The following is a 10000-nucleotide window of genomic DNA, read 5'->3' as shown; positions in this document are numbered from 1 at the left end:
AGGGGGCCGGTGAAGGGGGTAAATGAAGGAGGGAGAGCAAAAGGAGTAAACGAGGGAGGGGAGGAAGGGAGGGAGCGAGGTAATGATGGAGAGGGGACAGGAGGGAGGGTTACCAAGAGCACACATGACGCTACCTAGCTTCCCGTGTTGTGTTTCAGGGAGCCTCACCTGAAGTGTGGCGTGTCCAGAAACTGCTGTGTGATCCCTAACAGTAGTTATTGATGTACACTTCGCTGAGTGTGTGCTCACTAACAGTAGATGTAGCTGTACACTTCCATTTACGGCTGTTCTGGCCCTGTTACATAAGTGTACTCACCTAGTTGTGGTTGCAGGGGTCGAGTCACAGCTCTTGGCCCCGCCTCTTCACTGGCCGCTACTAGGTCACTCTTCTTGCTCCATGAGCTTTTTCATACCTCTTCTTAAAGCTATGTATGGATCCTGCCTCCACTACATCACTTCCCAGACTATTTCACTTCCTGAAAACTCTGTGACTTAAGAAATACTTCCTAACATCCCTGTGAAGAGGGGAATGACGCACAGAAAGAATACAGTTATTTGCATTAATTGGTCGATCTTCACTTTGCTTGACGTCTTATTCTGGTTCAAGATAGTTTATTCTAGACTAGTTAACTCTGTATTTAAGTCAAACTCAGTGTGTCAACAGACACCGCAACTGCTGCCTGGCCAAGGCAGCAGTTGCAGTGCTCCTCTGTTCTTTCTTTTACTCCTATTGCTACTACTACTACTAGATTTTCACAACTACTACACTCTCTACTAATACTTTTACCACTTGTACTGTTTGTGTCACTCCTTTATTACCACTACTAACTACCACCACCACTGCTACCAACACTCCCTTTTTTTTCCATCCCTAATCCCGCTCTGTTTTTTTTCCTTTTTTTCAGATGTGACTTACGAAGAGTATAGGACTATCTGAAACGTCGCCAAAAGTTTCCTCTCCTAAGTGCGGAGTATTTGTGGTTGCCCGTTGTTCGTTAGGCATGAAAAATACACATACCCTCTACTACTACTACTACTAATAATAATAATAATAATAATAATAATATAACTAAATTTACAGCAGCTACCTTCACTTAGTCATTACCCTTTCTGCCACGTTCCAGGTTGTCGCATATTAATTATCAATGGGCTACAAGATATAATGTTAGGCAGGTGAGAAAATAACCACTGAGGCGGTTGTTCATCAATAAAAAACAAGGTGGGAGTTGCAGCTAAAGACGCAGTTTGGCCAGGAAATTCACCAGTAAACACGGACTGGGAAGAAAACTCATTACTGTGAGGAACTCAGTACAACACGGAAGTCGTTACTGTGGGGAAGGAACACGCGGCACAATACAGAACTCATTACAGTGAAATGGAACTTAGTGCAGCGCTTAACTCACTCCTGTGATGAACACGGTATAACACGGAACACATTACTGTAACGAACACAGTAAAACAGAGCTCATTACTGCAATGAACAGAGAACACGAAAATCAGTACAATAATGAAGGCAATATAACAAGAAACTCCTGATTGTTTAGAGGAAAACAGCAAAACACGAAACTCATCGCTACAAATAATGCCGATAATTGTGTAAAGAGAAAGACATATGCTACATTAGGTAACGATATTTATGAAAATGTTTCGCCCACCATGGACTTTAGCAGTCCACTTAGTTCACTTTGGTTGATAAATTCCCTGGTGGACGCCACATTTCATTGATAAAATTACTCGATGTTATATGCATATGTTACCTTTATACACGAAACTCAGAGAGGAACTTAGGGCAACAATGAACCCATTACAGAAAGGAACTCAGTGCAACATTGTATGTGGGCGTACAAACTCTCTCTCTCTCTCACACACACACACACACACACACACACACACACACACACACACACACACACACACACACACACACACACACACACACACACACGCACATACACGCGCGCGCACGAACGACACCAGTACGGTAGAACGCGTTCCAGGTTCCTTAAGACACCGGAAACTCAGGGTCAGCAACACACGAGTGTGGCGGAAAGTGGTCTGGGGGAGGGAGGGTGGAGTGTAGGAAGTGCGTGTGTGGTGGCAGTGTGGTGGTGTGCTGGGGAAGTGTTGTGGGGGTGTGCTGTGGAGTATGTTGTGCGGATGTGAAAAGATGTAAGGAATGGTATAGGATGGAAGGAGGGAGTTTAAGGAGTGGAAGGGAGAGTAAGGAAAGGAAAGAGAGGGAGGTGTAAGGAATGGAAAAAGAGAGCGGGGGTGTATGGAAATGATGGACGGAGAGAAAGCATGATTGTGAGAGAATGTGAAACACTGCTTTGACGTGAGGAATACGGAGCAAGTGTGAAATGAGGGAGAAGGAAAATGGAGTGACGTAAGAGGGTGGATTAAATATTAATATGTTAAGCGCTAAACCAGTGTGGGCCATTCAACAAAGAGTAGTGGAGGTTCGATCCTCCTTTCGCTAAACGCGACAGACACACGCGACCTACCTGTACTCACCTAGTGACAATGAGGGGATTGGAGAGCAAGGAAGTGTATGTTAGGGGAGGGGGGGTGGAAGGGAAAGATTGGAGGCCCATTGTGGGAGGGAAGACAAGATGGGTGACTATACTGATGGGGAATGATGGGTAGGAGGTAGATAATGAGTGGGATGGACAATGTAAATTAAGGGAAAAGGAAGATGATGAAAGGTTGAAGGAGTAAGAGGGGGTGGTAAAGAAGGATGAGAGAAAATAAGGGAAATGGTTGTAGAAGGATAAAGAGAAATAAGAGGAAGAGGTGTTGAACGAAGAGATAACAATGTAGGAGGAAGAAGAGGTGGAGGAGAGGAAGGACAAGGTAATAGTTTTAAGAAAATGTGGAAAAGGGCAAGAGGGAGATACAGAAAAGGAGGAAAAAGACATAGTAATCAAAGAGGGCAAGAAATCTGCTCGAAATGGTGATGGTATACAAGCCAGGTAGGAATACAAGCCAAGTGTGGATACAAGCCAGGTGGTGATACAAGCCAGGTGGGGATACAAGACAGGTAATGATACAAGCCAGGTAAGGATACAAGCCAGGTGGGGATACAAGCCAGGTGGGGATACAATCCAAGTGGGGATGTAAGCCAGGTGGTGACACAAGCTTGGCGGTGATGCAAGCCAGGTGGGGATACAAACCAGGTAGGGATACAAGCCAGATGGAGATACAAGGAATGTGGGGATACAAACCAGGTGGGGATACAAGAGAGGTAAAGATAATGGTGAAAATAAGTGGCAGGGCAAAGGTGGAGGAGGTGGGGGAAAGGTTTATGCTGTGAAGTAAAGAAGGCCAATCCAGGAGGGACGACTGGGAAAGAAGGGAAAGACCTTCTCCAGGGGAAAGGAAGAGGAGATGAGGGAGAGAAGGGTGAGAGGGTTTCATGAGTTGGTATTAGAAAAGTGAAGCACCGGAAGGGTAATTTTTAATAATACAAAGCACTAAATTAGTAATGAGGCTGGAGTCTCCGTTACCTATTTTTCTTTAAAACTGGAAACAGCAGCAATGTGTTGCTACCCTATTCTGTACAATATACTGGGAACAAAAGTTAGCTTTATTTCCCTGACATATTTCATCTTTCTAACTGCATTATACTCAGTGTTGAAATCATTCAGTCTGAGCTGAGAGACTTCAATGGAGGAAAGAAGAGACTGTCAAGTATTTCATTTCGTGCTCAACAGCTACGAGAACTTCAAAGGGTTTCGTTCGAGACGCGCTGCGGTTTCTATTACTCGGGAATTACCATCTCTCAGGATGGCCCATTCCATTCACGGAAGAAGTTAAACTGAAGTTATCCCCTTCATCATAGAGCAGGGCAAAAAAGGTTTTATTAAGGAGTGAAAAACAAAAAGAAGAATTTCTTCAGAAAACTGTTATTACTGTTATCAACAGAGGAAAACTCCGTACATAATAAGAAGAGGTACGACAGGGTCTACAAGGCTTGGAGTAAATACAAAAAGCGGCAAGTTAAAAGGAAGAACCAAGAACTGAGATTCAACGACTGCAAACCACAAATAGTTGAGTACAAATAGGTGAGCATACACACAAAGAGAGGTGAAGACAGTGACCCCAAGATACAGCAACACTGGCAAAACAAAGAACACACCAGCAGTTGAACTAATGATGAGGGGACCAGGTGAAATTATGAACAAGTCACTTCCTGACATGGTCCACTGGTGACCAGGTCATCTGGTGCATAAATAAAAGAAGGAAAATATGTAGGCTGGTGAACGGGACAACTAAGGAATAAATCAGCTGGTGAACGTGTTGAACTGGTGAATATCTTGTGTGTGTGTGTGTGTGTGTGTGTGTGTGTGTGTGTGTGTGTGTGTGTGTGTGTGTGTGTGTGTGTGTGTGTGTGTGTGTGTGTGTGTGTGTGTGTGTGTGTGTGTGTGTGTGTGAGTGAGAGAGAGAGAGAGAGAGAGAGAGAGAGAGAGAGAGAGAGAGCGCATTAACGAGCAAGCAGACTTGCAGATATTCAGTGAATCAACCAGGCAGAGAGATGTAGGCCGGCAGACAGGCACATCCAGAAAATAGAAAATCCCTAAAGTCATTCATTAGTGGTAATCTTGTGAGATGAGACCGACCATCACTGACACCTTTCACAAATATTTTACAGTAGCTTTAATTAATGGTAATTTCCCCCTCTGCAGATTTTCACGGGAGGTGAAAGTGAGGAAGGGCTCTTAATCCAAGGAATTGGAGCTACCATTCCTTGATCGAACCTTACTACCTCTCATTACCAATGCAGTGTGTGAACCCCGATTGGTTCAGCTCTTCCTCTTCAATATAGTAAGAAGTCACCTCATTACCTATCTCATGCCAGCCAGTAATCCCAGGCATATTCACATCAGTGGTAGAATATACCAACAAGTATACCATTAACCCATATTATATCTTATAGCAAAGTGAATGGACTAGTTTCCTTTCAGCCATGTCGCCCCTGCTTAATTGAAAGTAAAATAGGTGTTAGCAGCTGAGAGACTACAAAAAGAGACACATGTTTAATAAAAGATTTTCCTGTTTAATATGTCTTTTCCTCCTGTTAAACAAATACGTGGGTGTCAAACGATTGCTGCTGGTCGAATCCAGGAAAAAATTCCTACGCAAATATACAGGAAAATTTCAGTCCTACTGCAAGTTACATCCTGAGTAAGAAAACTCTGGTAATGCTGGTAGTGTTCAGATATAATGACTGGTAAAAACTTTCCTCAATACGGTTTATCTAACGATATTAATGAAAAATTTTAAGCCAGCAGGCTATCAGTCCATCTACCTATCCATCTTGCTAGCTATCGATCCATCCAGGCAGCAGGAGGAGTCAGCCAGGGCTCACCCATACAGCCAGCTGGTAAACTTGGCACGAACCTGGCCAGTAAGCAAGCCAGCCGGTCAGCCAAGCACTCATCCAACTACTAACCTGGAAAGTCGGCCCTCCAGGAAGCCAAGCACTCAATAAATAGTAAGCAAAAGTCCGGCCGGCGTTTGTACCTATCAAGCCAAAGCTTGTTAGTGACCACTACTTCTGTATAAGCATATCTTTTGCAGCCTTCGTCTTCACCCAAAGCTTTACTACACCACCTACCCATTTCTCTCTCTCTCTCTCTCTCTCTCTCTCTCTCTCTCTCTCTCTCTCTCTCTCTCTCTTCTCTTTCTCTCTCTCTCTGCTCGTCTTCACTCTTCAATACTGGGACCTGGATGCAGGTGCAAGATTTAACAAACCGAGTCTACCTTCCACTTCAAAGAATCTAACCTGATTACTTCCCATTTCCGAGGCAGTATATGACTCGTTGTGACCTAGCACTTCCCCACAATAATAATAATAATAATAATAATAATAATAATAATAATAATAATAATAATAATAATAATAATGTATCCTTTCTCAAAAATATCTTGATAAACTAAACCGAGATGAGCAACCAACAGTAAGGACTCCTGACTTTTTGGTTGAACAGAACTTGGCCAAAAAAATGGAACGACCAAGTCTCCAGAAAAGTGGGAAAACAGTGAAAGTAAAGTTTCTAGGAAGGAAAGTTTGGAAACGTGGATGGTTGTTTTGTCTAATTGTGATTTAGTGGGAGACGGCTCAATACACGGGGATCAAGTGAGATAAGAGATGAGGATGAAGACGGGGGAGAGAGAGAGAGAGAGAGAGAGTGAGAGACTTTACATTCCAAATCGAGATTATCTATTAACAAGAAAACTAAATGCTATGTAACTCAATTTTCAATATGGAAAATTAAATGAAACATTTACTAGACTATATTGAAAAAGCGTGATCGGATATTAATAATGGAGGATGTACAAGTTATACTTAAATCTGCTGCTACTGCCGGTTCTGTCACCACTAACAAAAATTGTATTACGAATATTAAATGGCGATTAATACCCACTTTAGTGTTACGTTCTTCTTACTTTAATTTACTGAGAATCCAGATGATTTGAAATATTTTTAACAGCAGCTGTTTCCTACTGTTAATTACAATTGGCTGCAAGTGTCTTCGTGTCAACTAATGAGCAGAGAGAGCTCACTAACGGACACTGGACTGTACTCATACATTTAGTCTCTACATCCAAAACTCAAATCCACCTAGACGGTTTTTTTAATTTGCTGCGCTCGTTCCCGAACAGATTGTCTTGTGCCAAGTCATTCCATTATAAAATTATCAAGAAACGAAAAGTTTTCTACAGAAGCATTACAATACCGCATCAACAATTTAATTTTTCACTGTAAGGAATGACTTTCATTTCTTCTTTGAACTGTCTAAATCTAAAGACTTTGTTTATAAAGGTGATACATGACCCATTTTTTTTACACAGTGTTTGACAAGGTTAGGTTAAGGATCCCTAGCTTTATTGACAACTAGTTACAAGTTAAGGATTCCTAGCTTTATTGACAAGCTAAGAGCTGTTACATACATCAGCTCATTTGAAAGTAATTTCATTGTTATGAGACATACAAGTAGGGAACAAGATGAAGTTGGAACCATCTGTGGGCCAGCATTTTCATTTGATCAACTAACTTTATCTCGTTGACGTCATAATGCTGTACGAATGTGTTCCAGACTCGAGTCATCCTGGGGATAAATGATCTTAGATGAAATGATGTTCTGGAGAAAGGTACAGCCAGAGTGAAGTTGCTGCTTTCTGCCAGTCATGTGGTATAGTACTTTGACAATGTTGGCCTTGTACATAACAGTAAGGCCACCCACATCCCTCCTGTGTTGAAGGCTCTACTGAAATCACAGATCTATTCAGGATGGGTCCAGGCGAGAGATGACACGTCTTGCCCTGTTCTTTACTCTGTCGAGCAGTCGCAGATGAGAGGGATGGGGGGGGGGGGAGGCAAACCAAGAAAGTGGAGCATATTCAAGGTGTGAGCGTACCTGTGCCTCATACATAATCTTGCAACCTCTACTGTCAAGCAGATGCGAGATACGTCGAAGTGCTGTAAGCTTCCTGACTGCCTTGTTTGCAAGATTTATAACGTGGTTTTTCATTATCAGTCTGGAGTCAAATTTCACCCCAAAGATATGAAATTCTTTCCCAGGTACCAACACTCTCCCACTCATACTTACTACTGCTCCGGCATTACCATCATGGTGCCTAGAGACCATCATCATTTGTGTTTTCTCAGGTGCAAATGTTACTTGCCATCGGTTTCCCCACGCTGATATAGCTCTTAGCTGGTGATGGATGTAGCTTAGAGCAGCTGGCATTTCTTCTCTTAGTTAAGTAAATGTTAGAGTACAGTCGTCTGCACATGCATGGGATTCTGGGAGCAGATGACGAAGTTCACTGAAGTAGACATTCTCTCTCTCTCTCTCTCTCTCTCTCTCATTCACAATCCTTAAATTTCCTAATTTTTTTCTTCTTTCCATTTCCTTCCCTTGTTTCCCTCCTTAAATTTCTTCACCTTTACCTCTTACCTTCCTTGTGTTCATCTTCTTTATCTTCTCTCAAATTTACTCTTTCCGTCTTCTCCTCCACTGCAAAGACCAGTTTCTATTGCTCTCCAACCAGTGTGTGAAATTTGGAGCTTGTTTACATAATTGCCTTTGCTCTTTCTGTTTTTTCTTCGCCGTATTGTTTCTTGTTTGAATGTTTGTCTTTTCAGCTCTCGTTCCTTTATATCTCTTCTTTTTTTGGCTATTTTCTTTTGAGTGTCGTCTGTAGGTTCTTTCCCGTGATGTATGTTGACAGGCATTTGTTTTGGTCTGTACCTATACTGGAGGACTTTTTTGAACTCTTAATCGTTCTTGTTTGATTTTTGTAGTTGCATTTGTGATTTGTTAGTTACCATTTTGTCAAAGGCAGTTGTCGATAAGACACTTGGCCCGTTTCGTGTGTGTGTGTGTGTGTGTGTGTGTGTGTGTGTGTGTGTGTGTGTGTGTGTGTGTGTGTGTGTGTGTGTGTGTGTGTGTTTGTGTGTGTGTGTTTGTGTGTGTGTTCGTGTGTGTGTGTGTGTGTGTGTGTGTGTGTGTGTGTGTGTGTGTGTGTGTGTGTGTGTGTGTGTGTGTGTGTGTGTGTGCGCGCGCGTAATGCTACCAATATTATTACACTTGATTCATGTTTTTCATTTCAATTACCCTTTCAGTTATGCTTCTTTACATATTAATTTCCACAGATATCAGAAACTCGATACTGTGTTAGCACCCAGGGTCTTCTCATACTCTTATTTCGCTTAAGTCACATACTCTTATAATGAGTACTGGGTCCAGCCTGTCCAGTGATTCATCTGTGTCTTCAGCTTCCAACTGTGTCCCCTTGTTGCTGTGTCCCTTTGTTGCTGTGTCCCCTTGTTGCTGTGTCCCATCTCTGGAACATCCTGCCTTTGTCCACCTTGTCAATTCCTCTCAGTATTTTGTAAGTCGTTATCATGTCCCCCCTATCTCTCCTGTCCTCCAGTGTCGTCAGGTTGATTTCCCTTAACCTCTCCTCGTATTACATACCTCTTAGCTCTGGGACTAGTCTTGTTGCAAACCTTTGCACTTTCTCTAGTTTCTTTACGTGCTTGGCTAGGTGTGGGTTCCAAACTGGTGCCGCATACTCCAATATGGGCCTAACGTACACGGTGTACAGGGTCCTGAACGACTCCTTATTAAGATGTCGGAATGCTGTTCTGAGGTTTGCTAGGCGCCCATATGCTGCAGCAGTTATTTGGTTGATGTGCGCTTCAGGATATGTGCCTGGTGTTATACTCACCCCAAGATCTTTTTCCTTGAATGAGGTTTGTAGTCTCTGGCTCCCTAGACTGTACTCCGTCTGCGGTCTTCTTTGCCCTTATCCAATCTTCATGACTTTGCACTTGGTGCGATTGAACTCCAGGAGCCAATTGCTGGACCAGGTCTGCAGCCTGTCCAGATCCCTTTGTAGTTCTGCCTGGTCTTCGATCGAATGAATTCTTCTCATTAACTTCACGTCATCTGCAAACAGTGACACCTCAGAGTATATTCCTTCTGTCATGTCGTTCACAAATATCAGAAACAGCACTGGTCCTAGGACTGACCCCTGTGGGACCCCGCTGGTCACAGGTGCCCACTCTGACACCTCGCCACGTACCATTACTCGCTGCTATCTTCCTGACAAATATTCCCTGATCCATCGTAGTGCCTTCCCTGTTATCCCTGCTTCGTCCTCCAGTTTTTGCACTAATCTCTTGTGTGGTACTGTGTCAAACGCCTTCTTGCAGTCCAAGAAAATGCAATCCACCCACCCCTCTCTCTCTTGTCTTACTGCTGTTACCTTGTCATAGAACTCCAGTAGGTTTGTGACACAGGATTTCCCGTCCCTGAAACCATGTTGGGTGCTGTTGATGAGATCATTCCTTTCTAGGTGTTCCACCACTCTTCTCCTGACAATCTTCTCCATGACTTTGCATACTATACATGTCAGTGACACTGGTCTGTAGTTTAGTGCTTCATGTCTGTCTCCTTTTTTAAAGATTGGGACTATATTTGCTGTC

The sequence above is a fragment of the Cherax quadricarinatus genome, chromosome 57 (genome assembly GCF_038502225.1).
Source record: "Cherax quadricarinatus isolate ZL_2023a chromosome 57, ASM3850222v1, whole genome shotgun sequence".
Lineage (NCBI taxonomy): Eukaryota > Metazoa > Arthropoda > Malacostraca > Decapoda > Parastacidae > Cherax > Cherax quadricarinatus.
Note: the sequence above shows the minus strand (reverse complement) of the source record.